Source organism: Lipophrys pholis (genome assembly GCF_963383615.2).
Source record: "Lipophrys pholis genome assembly, chromosome: 21".
NCBI lineage: Eukaryota > Metazoa > Chordata > Actinopteri > Blenniiformes > Blenniidae > Lipophrys > Lipophrys pholis.
This window is the reverse complement of record NC_137649.1, coordinates 15600092-15613994: the sequence shown is the minus strand read 5'-3', so window position 1 is coordinate 15613994 and position 13903 is coordinate 15600092.

The following is a 13903-nucleotide window of genomic DNA, read 5'->3' as shown; positions in this document are numbered from 1 at the left end:
ACACAAAGAATGATGGGAATCAGCGACTGTTATATCAAATCTGCAAAATATAGATATTGTGAAGTGGTTATTAAACTTTCTCAAATTATTATATAAAAAAAAGATGTGAAGAATAGCTGCTTGTTGCAATCGCAATGTATTCATAGTTTGGATGCATTAAAAATCTAGACATTCTTTTCTCAAGTAGAAATACAGTAAAATCACTTGAATTGACTCATTTACAACTAAAAAAATGCACATGTAGAGTATTTTTCTTCAAAGCATTACTTACTTTTTTAATCGCATTTAATTACATTATCTGTAGCATGCACTCGATTTAGTTACCTTGTAATATAATATCTACATCCAAAGCATTTCTCAAATGAGTAAATAAATATGAATTCCACTATTTTTAAGTAGATTATGCACTACAAATGCTACTTGAAAAACACTGTATTTACTGCCTCCGTGTTCATGGTAGAATATAGGTTCCTGATATCCAAAACAACATTGGTTACCATTCTTTTATAGTGCTCACCATACCGAGACTTGGCAAGATGCTCTTCCTGCCACAACTTGGATTCAAACCAACGTCTCCAAAAGTTTAGCCTGATATGGACCATCATATCTAAAACAGGACACATAAAGAAGAAATGTGCTATAAAAACAGTCATGATGATTGAAATCTAGAATAACCTGATGAGCTGCTGGGTTATTGGGAATTGAATATCTTATACCGTAGTATTTTTTTAAAAAAATTTTTTTACTTATATTTGAAGTACTGTTGCTGGTTTGGGGCCTTTGATTTGATCACGTAACAACTATCAACTAATGGAGTTTGTTCAGTTGTTATCATAATATAATCTGATTACCCTTCATAGGAAACATATGGGGTCTTGGTGATTTGTCATTTTCTCTTTTCCTGTCAATAGAAAAGATGGTCTAATTTACCAACAGGGATTTTCCAAGAGGACCTTAAATGTCTCATGGCAGGTCCTCTGGTGGAACAGCAGGTGGAGTCAAAGACCAGAGAAACTCCCTCAGCTTGTAAACTGGAACCCCTGAAGCCCCCCCCCACCACCACCACCACCACCACCACCACCTCCCCTCTGTGGCCTCACACTTCTTCAAACTAGGACATGCACTCCACTTTCCATGTTGTGCTCCCTTATTAAGTCAATCTACGGCTTTTGATGACCGATAAATAAATGGTCAACCATATTTCAGAGCTCATATTTCAGCAACAACATTAATAGGATAAAGGTAAATTATGTGGCTCACCTTCTACTATGTCCAAACAACCCCCAAATCCAGGCAGAACAAAGATGGCAGATAAAGACCGTTCTTGGCTGCAGAGATATTTTGGGTTCCTCTCCTGGAGTTTGAATTTGTCAGACAGCTGATGAGAACAAGGAGTGATCTGTTCAGTAACTCCCCGTGAACTTCCTCCTCTCGCATTAAAGGCTCCTGCCAGTTAACATTAGGATAGAACAACTGCTCAAGTACTGCCATCTATGCAAAAAAAACAAAACCCAACTACTTCTTTTAGTTACTTGGAGCACAACTGGGAGAGAGGAAATTAGGATGGAAATGAACCTAACAATTCAAATAAATTCCACAATATAGTCTTAATTTTGCAGATACGTTCGAACAAAGGAGTTCAAACTATTGTTTGTACAGGGACCACACCTACCCAAATATAATCATACAGTATGTGGAGTATGTGACGGCGTGGAGGTCAAACAGATGACCGCTGAAAGGAACTGTTGACAATGAGATTTGAACTAGCTGATGTAAACTTAATTCATGTTTTTTTAAGTATTATTATCAAGAAATGCAGTCTTATTTATGTATGTTTTTTTAAAAGATACTTCAACAATCCAATAATGTATTCAGAATCAGAAGCACTCCATTAATCCCTGGGAGAATTCAATTGTTGGCAAAATGTAATATGATTTTGGCTCAAATATTTCTATTACACTATTGACAAGTTATTACTTTATTGGCTTTATGACAATTAAAATGGTATTACAGTATTGTTTGCTACACACCAACAATTCAAACAGTGTGCACCTGCTGCTGGTGCCTGAGAGTCAAAGAGGGTCTGGACTCCCTGGGACAAATATCCTGGGAACCGCTACAATCTGGACAAAAATCAAGGTCGATCCTTTTGTTTCCCAGACAAATCGACGTGGACCAAAATAGTGTTTCAACCAACCAAACCAATCGCATAGTTTACTGTCTGATGAGCATGTGTAAAACAGGTATTTTTCTAGTGCGAATGCACCGAGGAAGAGGCGTTAAATGATTCCAGCGGAGCAAAAGGTCATCACAAATGTTAAGATTCAGTCACCCCACCCTGAAGACTGCATTATTTATATAACCTTTCTTCACAGGTAAAGTCAAAACTCTCAAGAGAGACTGAATAAAATCTTACTAATAAAAGAATTGCTGCAGTCATCATACCTGATACAATAAATCTGAACAATATAGTGAGAGTTATTTAGAAAATGTGTCTTTGAATACACAGTAAAGATTATTTTTGAATCAGTTATTAATAATGCAAATATTGTTAATATGGCAAAAGAATATGAAAACTATTATTACTATCATTATTTTGTTATAAATAATTCTAATTTAATATTACGTTTGAGAACTACTTTTGATCTGGTATTTAGTAGTGGGGCAAAACAGACTTTTAGTTATTGGCAAATGAAAAACACAAAAAATGTAACCACCAATAATTAGAAATGCCCTCTATCATGAGTGTTTTAACAGACTTTCTCTCTCCCACTTCCTTTTTTTCCTGGAAAACAATGTTTTCTTCACTCGCTTCCTCAGCGTTTTTCTCAGCTCTGACTGTGCAAACAAACACATCAATGTCATATTCAAGGTCAACCAATCAGAAGAGACCGCGGAAGGAAGATAAGCTCTGTAAGATCTGGAAGGTTTGTTTTTGTCCACATACAGATCAAAATAATAAGTTATTTTTGATAGTTTTGTATTTGTGTCTTTGTTCATACATCGTGTTTGTGTTTGGTTGAAAACAGACACAGTCATCAACACCGCAAACTTTTTCAGACGTTGTAAATCACACTGCTCCTTATACGTTAATAATTCAGCATACACTTCTATCAATCTATGAAGCCAAACACACTTGTTTTGTGTGTCTGTCGGACTAAACCCTCAGAGAGTTAATAGATAAATTTATACTTAGAATGTCAGGGTGTTGGGTTTTCAGTAGGTCAGGGACACCATGATAAAGCAAGATTTTACGCATTATTCGTTCTTCTTATTATCAATATCAGATTTCCACTCAATGCCACTTATTGTGTCCAGGTTGGATTTCCCAGAGCTCAAAGGGCAAAATTTAAACTAAAAGTAACTGAGGGGAAATCAGGATTAAAAAGGGAATCTTCCCTTAAATGGACAGAAAAGTTATTCCACGAATATCTGTTCTTTTCCCTAAGCTCAATACCTCTCCACCCAGAAGGATATCTTTTAATAACCAATGATGAGGCATCAGATTCTCATCACTGTGACTTTTGATGGCAGCACACGCTATCACGTAGCATGGTGGTTCAGATGACCGACTCTGGTCCTCCAGTGCTGGATAGGGTACGATCCCCCGTCCATGAGGTGGCCCTTCTCTTTTGCCTGTAGCGGCTTTATTCCACCCCTGTTGGTGCAGGTTGCAATGACTTTCTGTGGCGACCAATGAAGTGGCTGCAGTAGAAAAGCTTTTTTCCTATTGCTGCTTCAAACTAGCTGCTCGATTTAGTAACATATTGTTAAAGACTGAGTTAAAGGGGATATTTTGTGTTTCCATGCACTGTGCATTCGTGCTCTGCGATTTCAAAATAAAGGTGTGATTGGTTCGCAGGAATTGTGCAAATTGCTGATAATGTAATTGCTTGGAGGCCTAAATTATTTTCATACTTGGTGAGAAGAAGTACAAATTTGAGGAACATTGTACTACAAAGAATATATTACTCAGCTTTGAAAAGCTACTGGTATTTATCGAGAATCATATTATTGTCACAATACTTATATCTTTAAATGCATGATAAAAAAAACTGGAATAGGTCTTTATTGCTTTAATATTTACATTTTGTGCTTCAACATGTATGAGATACCCTAATATCTACATGCATACATGTTGGAGTAAGACAGCTACAGGTCAGTGAGCAGCTGGAGCGGTATTGATCAGGAGTGTATACAATGAGTTATTTAACAATTCACAGCAGCCACATGCTTAGAAACGTGGTTACATAATCCCGCTTGGTAAGAGTCGATTTTACATTGATGTCAAAATGTAACCCGATTCATCCTTGGTCATGATGATCCACATCAGATTACGTCAAGTGAAAACGGCATCGTCCGATAACACACCGTATTGTACATTTAATCATTTTAGGGAGAATACAGTGGAACATGTTGTGATGCTTGCTGTCAGCTCATTTAACCCCACTGAGCCCAAGGCGTCTTCCTGACATTTCCACCTCAGAAAGTCATCAAATTCAAACTGACAGATGCACAACTGTCAGGCCAAACTGAACATCTTGTCCCAAGCGTCCTTGTCCTTGAAACCAGGCCACTGTGAAAGTAAAGCCAAATGAGGAGTAAGTGAACTGCACCTTACACTGGCCAAGAATCAACAAATTGTCTATGCAACTGCTGGACGTCGTCTTCATTACCAGCTCGTTCTAATGCAGGACAGACTGCATTTGTGGGATTGTTAAAAATATGCAACGAGTGAGAGCTTCGGCACCTTTTCCCAAGATAATTTAACTGTTAAAATGGAACAGTTTTTCAGTATTACCGTGTGATCTTGATGAGAAGCTGATGTTCTGCGGAAGTACAGGGAGCCACTGTAATAAATTCAGAATTTTCTCATGAGAATAAACAAGAGGTCCTTAACTGTCAGTGCCATTTCCAGCTGACGTACTGCCCATTTTTGACCTGAAGTAGAAAAAAAAAAAGAAAGAAATCCCCATAATTAAACAACCTCTCATTTTGCATTTCAACTCCTGAAAAACAATTCTATCAGCAACAAGAAGGAAAAGTCCAGGAGCTCCTTCTCTTGTTGACTCAAACAGCTCCACTGTCACAATCATACCTGACTTCATTTATTCCAAACACCATAAAACTTCACAATAACTCACCTCTGTATGGCATATACAGGACTCCACTGTGTCTAATATCCACACACACAATGTACGAATCTTCTCGGATTTCTATCTCAACACTTAAATACTGACTGTATTTTTTTAAAATTACTTTTGTTTGTATAACTGCTCTAGAAATTCATTTTGAGAAATATATTTAGCATTTTTTCTGTCATTTGAGTGTGATACTCCTGTCATAAACCAAAGAGGACTTATGATTATCAGAAATATGCGGACCCTAACCCTTCAGCAGAGACCGGAACAAAGGGTTAATTGACAGAAACATACATAGTTGTTCTTTATGCAGTCAAATAATAGAAAGACAAACAGTTGCACACACGTCTTAGATAAGACAGAGTGTATTGTTCATCTGGGATGTGACCAAGCTTCAGCTCATTCATGTTGCACCAGTAGCAGTAGAAACGCTCTCAGGGAGCTTTACTGTGCCTGAAGCCCCCGGGGAGAGCGGACCACTTCAAACTTCTCCTCACATGCTGCTGGGTCAGCCGCCGGGGTAAATGTATTCTTCTGCCTCTGCTTGAATTCATTCCCAGCCTTTAAACAGAGCTCACCTACAGGAATGAAGTACAAACACAAGCGTGTACTCCGGGCAGTTTCACCGAAGACTCTTCTTGACCTTTTGAAAACAATGAAACATCAGAAACAATAATGATTGCTTCTGGATGTGAGGCGTACACATAGATCTGCAAAGAGTGTCAGCTGGGGATCATCAAAAGTTGTGTTGTTGTTGCGAGGTGGGGGGGTCTTCAATCATGATTAGATTATTGTGTGACACGGTGTCCAAAGGTCGCAGCTCTTTGTCTCCGTCACACACGAGTGCAAGCAAACAGCAAACAACAATCTCTGTGGATCAGGACAGCAGAGTGAAAACTACAAACACTCACTTCACATCACGGAAACACGGTCAGGGTGATTTCTCAAATACTTGTATGTTTATGTTATTTAAGGATTCTCTGAGTTGACAGACTGACATTTATTATTGATGTGAAAATACGGATGTTTGGGTTTAAAAAAGAACTTTCTACTTGAGGAAAAAGTAAAAAAAAAAATAAAGGTTTGGAAAGTCAAAAGTACAAGGAGAGAGAGACCAAACTTATAGTAGCTTCAATAGAAAATGGTTTAGGGTGGCCTGAACTATAACCACCAACTGTAGGTTTTATTAGATACAAAAGTCTAAACCCTATCCTTAAAAGTACAGACAGTGACAGTCTCCTAAACTGACACTGGGAGCTTGTTCCAGATGAGAGGAGCCTGATAACTGAAAACTCTGCCTCCCATTCTACTTTTAGAAAACCTAGGAACCGCCAGTAAAGCAGCACTCTGAGAACAAACTGTTCTGCTGGGTTATATGGGACTAACAGCTCTTTAAGATATGATGAAGGAAAGTTTTATGATTATTGACACACGCATGCACGCACGCACGCACACACACAATAGCTCGGATGCAACACTTTAGAATAGAATAAGAATAGAACAGGAATACTTTATTAATCCCAGAGGGAAATTCTTTGTAGTGTTGCACCACACAGAAAGAAACAGAATAAACAAGTATAATACAGTTAAGATATTATTAAAACTGTAAAAATTAAATGAGTAAAATTAAATATTAATATCTACGGGGATTTTTGTTTTTTAAATTAAAACATATTTTTAGATGAGAAATTTCCGATATTTGAATAGTAGAATATTCAGGTTTCACCCAGAATTGGCTGCTTAGTGTGAGGAAACACTTGGCAGAGTGAAAGTTGTTTCAACCTCTGTGTTATTTTAGCGACTTTGCTTCAGTAACTGTTCACTCGTGATTTTAGCCAACATATTTAACAATTTGTACCTCACCATTAAACAAACATGTGCTCGTCCTGCATCTTATAGTTATTGAATCCTTGTTTCTGGTTGGTGAGTTTGAGTTTAAGCATATTAGCTCCTGTTATAGCTGTAATAAGACATTGTTAAAACATCTACTCACATGGATTAAAAGTAATTGTATGAGCGTTGTTTTACACCAACAGATTTGAATACCATGACAACTTCCATACAGAGGTATTTCCATAATTCTTCCTATAATGGAACAGATTGTGAGAGATCGGGAATGAAGATCAAATTAGGGCTGTGAATGTGTATCTTTTTTAGCGGAAATTCAAGTGATGCAGACATTATTCTAATGTTCTACATACGAAACCAGAGCTGAGAAGTGAGATCAGAAAGCCGTCCATATTTGGCCACAGTCCCAGCAGCCTCTGTGTGAACTTTGTAGACTTTATATCAATTAAAAACAACACAATATATAGATTCATGTGGTGTTTTACTAACTAAAGTTCTGATTGATGATCTTTAACTTATTTGAGCACCAAAGCACGTACATCATACCACAATGTAATTTAAAATTTGGAGGAAAATAACTTCAAAGGCATTCTGTTTGGACTGTTGAGGGAGAATATATGCAAACCTCCTCATAAAGCCCCCAAACCCAGATGTAACCCACTGCAGCACCAAGTGTCTCCCGACAACACTGACGCACTTAATGCACAAAACAGACAGAACATGCCAACTCCACACAAACTCCTCAATCCTGGAATCAAACAGTGGATTCTCCAACTGTGAGGAAAGGCTGCAGTTCACTACAACACGATACATTTTGAGAAAGCAAATCAAAAGTCAAAATGCACAGTTTTTTCAGCACATGTGACACAAAACCACCGGCTTTGACAGCTTCTGCTCCATCAGCAACTTTCCTGCCAGCGCCGCAAAGTGGTAAGAAACCGCTGCACATTTCAAAATGTGGCAAAATCTCTGACGCAGACATGCAAAGCCCGTGATCCACTGTCCTCCCTGTCCACTTGTCTTTCCTCTACCTGATACATCTACTGTATCAGCAACACAGCTGTCATGATCGTGCATCAGCGGCTGAGTTATGCAATTGCTCTCCACAGCTGCAGCGACCGGCGGTCTCCCGAGCTCTTCAAGAGGCCCTTCGTCAAACAAAGCCTCACCGAAATTAAAGGCACACTCTCTAAAAGTTCCCAAAAAGTTTCAAAAGGTCACGTGTATTTTTTCTACAGGGAGGAAAATACAACCTGAAGATAAATCGAGATTAACCTTTTATGAGGCCAGTGACTGTGTTGGGTTACTTCCTCATTTCTTCACATTTCATCCAAACTATTTCTAGTAAGTTAATAATAACCTCTGCACACACGATGAAACAGTACAGTTTTAGAGTTTGTGAAAATGATGACATCTTCTGCATCAAATTTGCTTTTAGATTTTCTGCTTTGGGTCTTTGTTACCTGCTTTCACCTCTTCTGTAAGCGTGAATTACTATGTATCCAAATAAAATATGGAAATAATTTATGTCTGATAAATCAAAGTATTTATTTATTTATTTATTTATTTATTTATTTATTTTGTGTTTGTTTGTTTTACTAATAGCACAAGAAAATGCAACAAAATTCTACAATTAATGTGTTTTTGGTTAATTGATTTGTTTTAAGCGCATCATGTTTTCATATTTTAATAACTCAAAATAACATTTTGAAAATGAAACAAAATTTAGTTAGTTGATAAAATGCCAGTTCAACCCTCTGAAGAATGAAAGAGAGAGAGAGAGAGAGAGAGAGAGAGAGAGAGAGAGAGAGAGAGAGAGAGAGAGAGAGAGAGAGAGAGAGAGAGAGAGAGAGAGAGAGAGAGAGAGAGAGAGTTGATAATGTTCTATTATTAGTTCATCAGTGTCTGTCCAGAATCACTAACTGTCATGTTGCTTGTTGCTGATCTTACACAAGTGGTGTGTATGGATTTCATAATCACTTCAGCTCATATCTGAGCTGATTATCTAACCATGGAGGGGCTTCACGACGTGGCCGGGGCGTGCAGTGTACGCAGGGCCTGGCAAATTTTCCTGCAGATCTTCTTGGAGGACACCTAATCACAAGTGACACAGGAGCAGCCCTGCAAATTTGATGTTAATCTGTGCTGAAGTCAGAAACATTTCCAAGGCTCTCAGCGCTTCTTTCCAGAAAATGGAGTCCAATTGAAACTGTGCCATGGGAGCCGAGACGCGATACCTATTTCAGTCATTTATGCACACCTTTAGGCTACGAATACGAAGGAGGAGGAAAAGGAACTCCGTGCCTCACAGTACTCTAGCTTTGAATTGTGGCAGGGAGCCGAGCTCGGGGGCAGCTTGTTCGTGTGCAGGTTCTGTCTGTCGCTCTGGACAGTGTTGCTCCATTTGACGTTGAATGTCAGTTTTTTGTTGTCCTTGCAGGTTGTGCGTGCACGATGTGCTGAGCCACCGAGCTGCGCCATGTTTTCCCACCTGAATGTGTGCACGGCGTTAAAAAAAAAAAGATATGTGACGACACGTGGAAGGATGACACACACACACACACACACACACACACAAATGAACTATTTTTTTGGCTGTCAACGCAGAGTTGAGGTTCCAAGGTTGACGTATGACAGAGACCCCCTGCAGCTCTGTCTACTGGAAAACTGGCTGATGCATGAACACAATGCATTGTGACAATGGAGAGAGGAAACAAAGGAAAAGCCATAGAGAACAAAAGTATTCCAGAGACGAGCTGCAATGTGGGTGTAGTGGTCAGCTCTCCTTTGCATCTTCTTCCTGTGCATGCGTGGAATTTATCGAGTTTTCTTTCCACAGTGCAAAAACACGTGTTGAGGTGAATCGATGACTTTAAAAGTGTCCATATTCCCCTGGGACATGATAGTTGAGTCACTGTAATAGCAATCAAACTTCATCCTTTGTCCATATGGATATCCGTGTACTAGCCATCGTTAATGTTTATAGTGTCTTGTTCTCTGCATGCCTGCGTGTGGTTTTATTACAAAAACAAACAACAGCACCCACTAGTGGCCCAAAATCACAACAAAATAATTTTCAGCGTTTCTGCCATTTCCATGGAACCGGACATAGTTTTCAAAACGCTGCTGTTTAAACACAAACTATTTGTGAAATAAAAATGGACAGTATGAAATAAAAATGTTTTCACTTGAAACGTTGCGTAAATGGAGTAACATTAGATTTCAAAATATCTGCATCAAATACGAGTTTATACAAAATTGCAGAAATGAAAAAAAAGGAATTTGTAAACAGGCTATATGTCTTCTTATCTTTATTCTTTGTGGGACAACTACTTTAAAATGATAGCATTGTTTCACCATAAAGAAACCAATTGTAAGTACTGTAATTACATATCTGGCTGAAAAAGAAAATATAGAAAAACTATAGAAAAAAAGGTATGTAATGAATGACATGCTGATGAGTCCTAATGGAAGACAATACTAAACGTTACAGGTGCCTCAGCTGTATGATTATAGCTTCAAAAAAACCCTCCAACAATCACTTATAAACAAATGTTACTTACATTTGTCGCTTGTTGGAAATGATTCATTTTCAACCGACATTTCCATAAGTTGTGCTGCGTGAGTTCAGAGTTAATGACATGAGTTTAATGCATGAGATGCAAATGCTCTGCTGTATTTAAAAAATGTGACAGATTTGAGTCCAGTCTGCTTGTGGAGTAACATTAAATCATTACAACACTGTAAAGTGAAGAAAGTCTTTCCCTCCTCTCTAATCACAACCGATCAATACCAGAGGCATGCATGATGAGATACAGTATACAGTTTGTTGCTTTCATTAAAGTATAGCAATATTTCCCATATACAGTTGTGTTTTTTATTTTCCCGCCCCAGAGTCTAAAAATATACTTTTGATTTAGTTGGTGTATATAAATCAAATCGTTCTCTTTATGTCTGGTTAAAAAAAAAAAAAGGCATGATGTCTTCGCCTGTAGTCAACGGCTCAACAGACACTGAGTTTGATGAAGCGGCTTAGAAGATGGACGGAGTGATGATCGGCTTCAGGAACAAGGTTCGGCTTGATTGAAATAAATGTCTGGTCCTCTGTGTCCTCCCTCTGTCTTGTGAGCGTGTTAATGAAGCGTTGTCATGTTTTGTTTTTTTTCCTGTTCCAGGCAGGAAAATGTCTCCTTTGATCGTCCCTCTGTTATTGCTGCTCTATGAAATCAACCTGGTAAACCTCCTCATTAGTCACCTGTTATACTTTATGCAGACCAGCAGATAAATTCAACAACATGTGCATTAACAACCAGAACCCCACATCACTGCTATTCTTACTTCCCTGAGCTTTGTGGGGACACAACAGATGTCGCACTCGGCCAAGACAGTGGAAGCCCATTAAGAAAGAGAAACAAGATATTTTACTACAAATAAAGTATTACTCAACAAGGGGACATGAGGAACGATGGAGAGTGAAAAAGAGAAAGAGGAGTAACAGTGAAGTTTCACTGGCTGTTTGCATAGAGACAAATTAAAATACTAAAATAAGCTTTAGTTCAAAACCAAATGTTAAACTGTTTCCATGGTTGCAGACTATATGGAAAGATTTACCACACATTTCAAATGAAAAACATTTAACTTCAGTTTTGGTGAAGAATTCAGTATCTCTCTCAGATCTGAGTTTGAATTTATTCGGTCAGTGGCCTTTCCCTTCCAAGCATGATTTCTTTCCTTCAATTACAAACCCCCCCCCAAAAAAACAGAAGTTATAGGAAAACTTTCTTTGCGTTTTGGGTGTCCGTTGACACGATACAGGAGCTCAGAGACACCGATAATGCAACTTTTTGAAAACAGCTCCAAGGTAGAACAATGTTCCGACTCTGTGTGAATGGGAGAAAATCTACATTTTTCAAAATGCTACTACCAGTGTTCATCCGGGGTCTTCTCATTGAATTACACTTTCCTGTGCCCTCTTTCTCTCTGTTTGCTCAGATTTGAAGTGAAATAAAGGACTTGACTTTAATTTTTTGCCACTGATAAAAGTTTTCTTCCCAGGCAGAGTGCACAGTGGACGCTGAGTCGAACTCAAAGTAATGTCTGTGTTTTCGGGAATTAAACGCCCCATGTTGTCTCCTGTTGATCAATACTCGTCTCTGTTGTTTACACTGACGTCACGCCGCTCATACGTCATTGTTTCGAGACTCATAAAAATCACAGTTTAGTAACGTAGTAACGCCGCCTGCTTGCGGGAAAGTAATGGTAATCTAATTCCATTTTTTTTTGCAAAGGTAATCCCTTCCTTTACTCATTACTTGAAAAAAGTAACAAGCAAAGTTACTCATTACAGAAGCAATATTTTCATTTGAAACCTTGTCATGTAATTGTGGCCTTAGTTATAGACTATATGTGGACTTACTACATATTTAAACTTTAAAAGATTTAAAAAACACAAGAAGAGTTATGGTTTTTATTACATATTTGGATTGGAACTGCCATGAACAATAACATCTTAAAATGTGTGAAGACATGAGGAAACCTATCCTTTAAACATTACTACTTGGCATGAGACAAAAACATGTCTGGCGTGAAAGTTGACAGAGCCGGGGCGGAGAGCGCAGTGTGGTTGCTGCATGTGTAATGTTTTTTGTTTTAAGGTTAGAAAACACCAAAAATTTAATGTTTGTAACAGCAGTTACTCCATAGTGGTCATGTCAGGAGATTAAAGTTCATCTAGTTTCACAGATTCACCATCGAATAGCTCTCAGCCTGTACCCGCACACTCAGCTCCGTTTCTTCTTGTTCTCAGCTGTTGGCATCATCTGATCAGAAGAACATCACAGCAAGTGCCAACAGCTTGTTTGACCACAAAGCCGGGCTCATGTCTGAAGCCGTGCGAGCAGAATGATTACAGGGAGGACGGGGAGTCGGGGTGGGGGTTGACTGTACCACAGTCAGCGGCAGCAGAGCCGGAGGTCACAGTTATGTAACGCTAATGTCAGACCATCACATAAGATGAGACCCTCCCCAGTCTCCCTGTTGCTCGATGCCATTTTCTCTTTACATCAGTGAGAATAATCACATTAGGGATGAACTGAAACGTGGAGTGCTTCTCACCAGCGTGTCCACTGGATTCAGGTGTAAAATGAAGATGAAACATGGTCTATATGTTTTGACCTCGCCATGGACGTTTGATGTCTTTGTCAGTAAATAGCATCTTTCAGCTCTGTTGAGCTACCTTGTGATTGATTTTGACACATAGTCATCAGAGCATGACAGATCAGGTTGTTACACATTCCTCCTCTTGTGATTGCTTTATTGCACGACTAACGCAAAAAAAAAAGAAGAAAAATTGTATTGAAATAGGAGCAGAAAATGAGAGGCGTCGAGTCAGAGTTGTTTATTCATTGTACCTGCCATGATGACGAGCAGCCCATCATTTCATCTGCTTAAAGGGAGAGAAAAGCTCCAGGTGCCAGGTGGAGGGAAAGGAAAACACTGTCAATCTTTGTGAAGAATTCATCTTTAATTGTCACCCAACAAAAATGGAAATTATTCCCACTGAGAATAGACTTGCAAATTTAATCCTATTTCCATCCTATTAAAATGAAACTAAATAACAGCACCAACAAAGTCCCCCATTTAACAAGTCGTATTTTAATGTCTGCAACTCATTTTTTTGTTGGGGAAATTATCTCCGCTAAACAAAATTGGAAATGAAAGACACACAAGCAATGTGACAAAAAAAAAAGAAAGGACCTACTTGAAGGGTCATTATATGGTGTTAAATCAGATTAGAGAGCCGATCTGATACCAGGAACTAAACATCACCAGGAGCGACTCAGGCTCATCGCCAGTCTTTGATTTTACCCAAGACAAGATTAACGACAGCTGGCGGTTCATCAGCATCTGTTCAT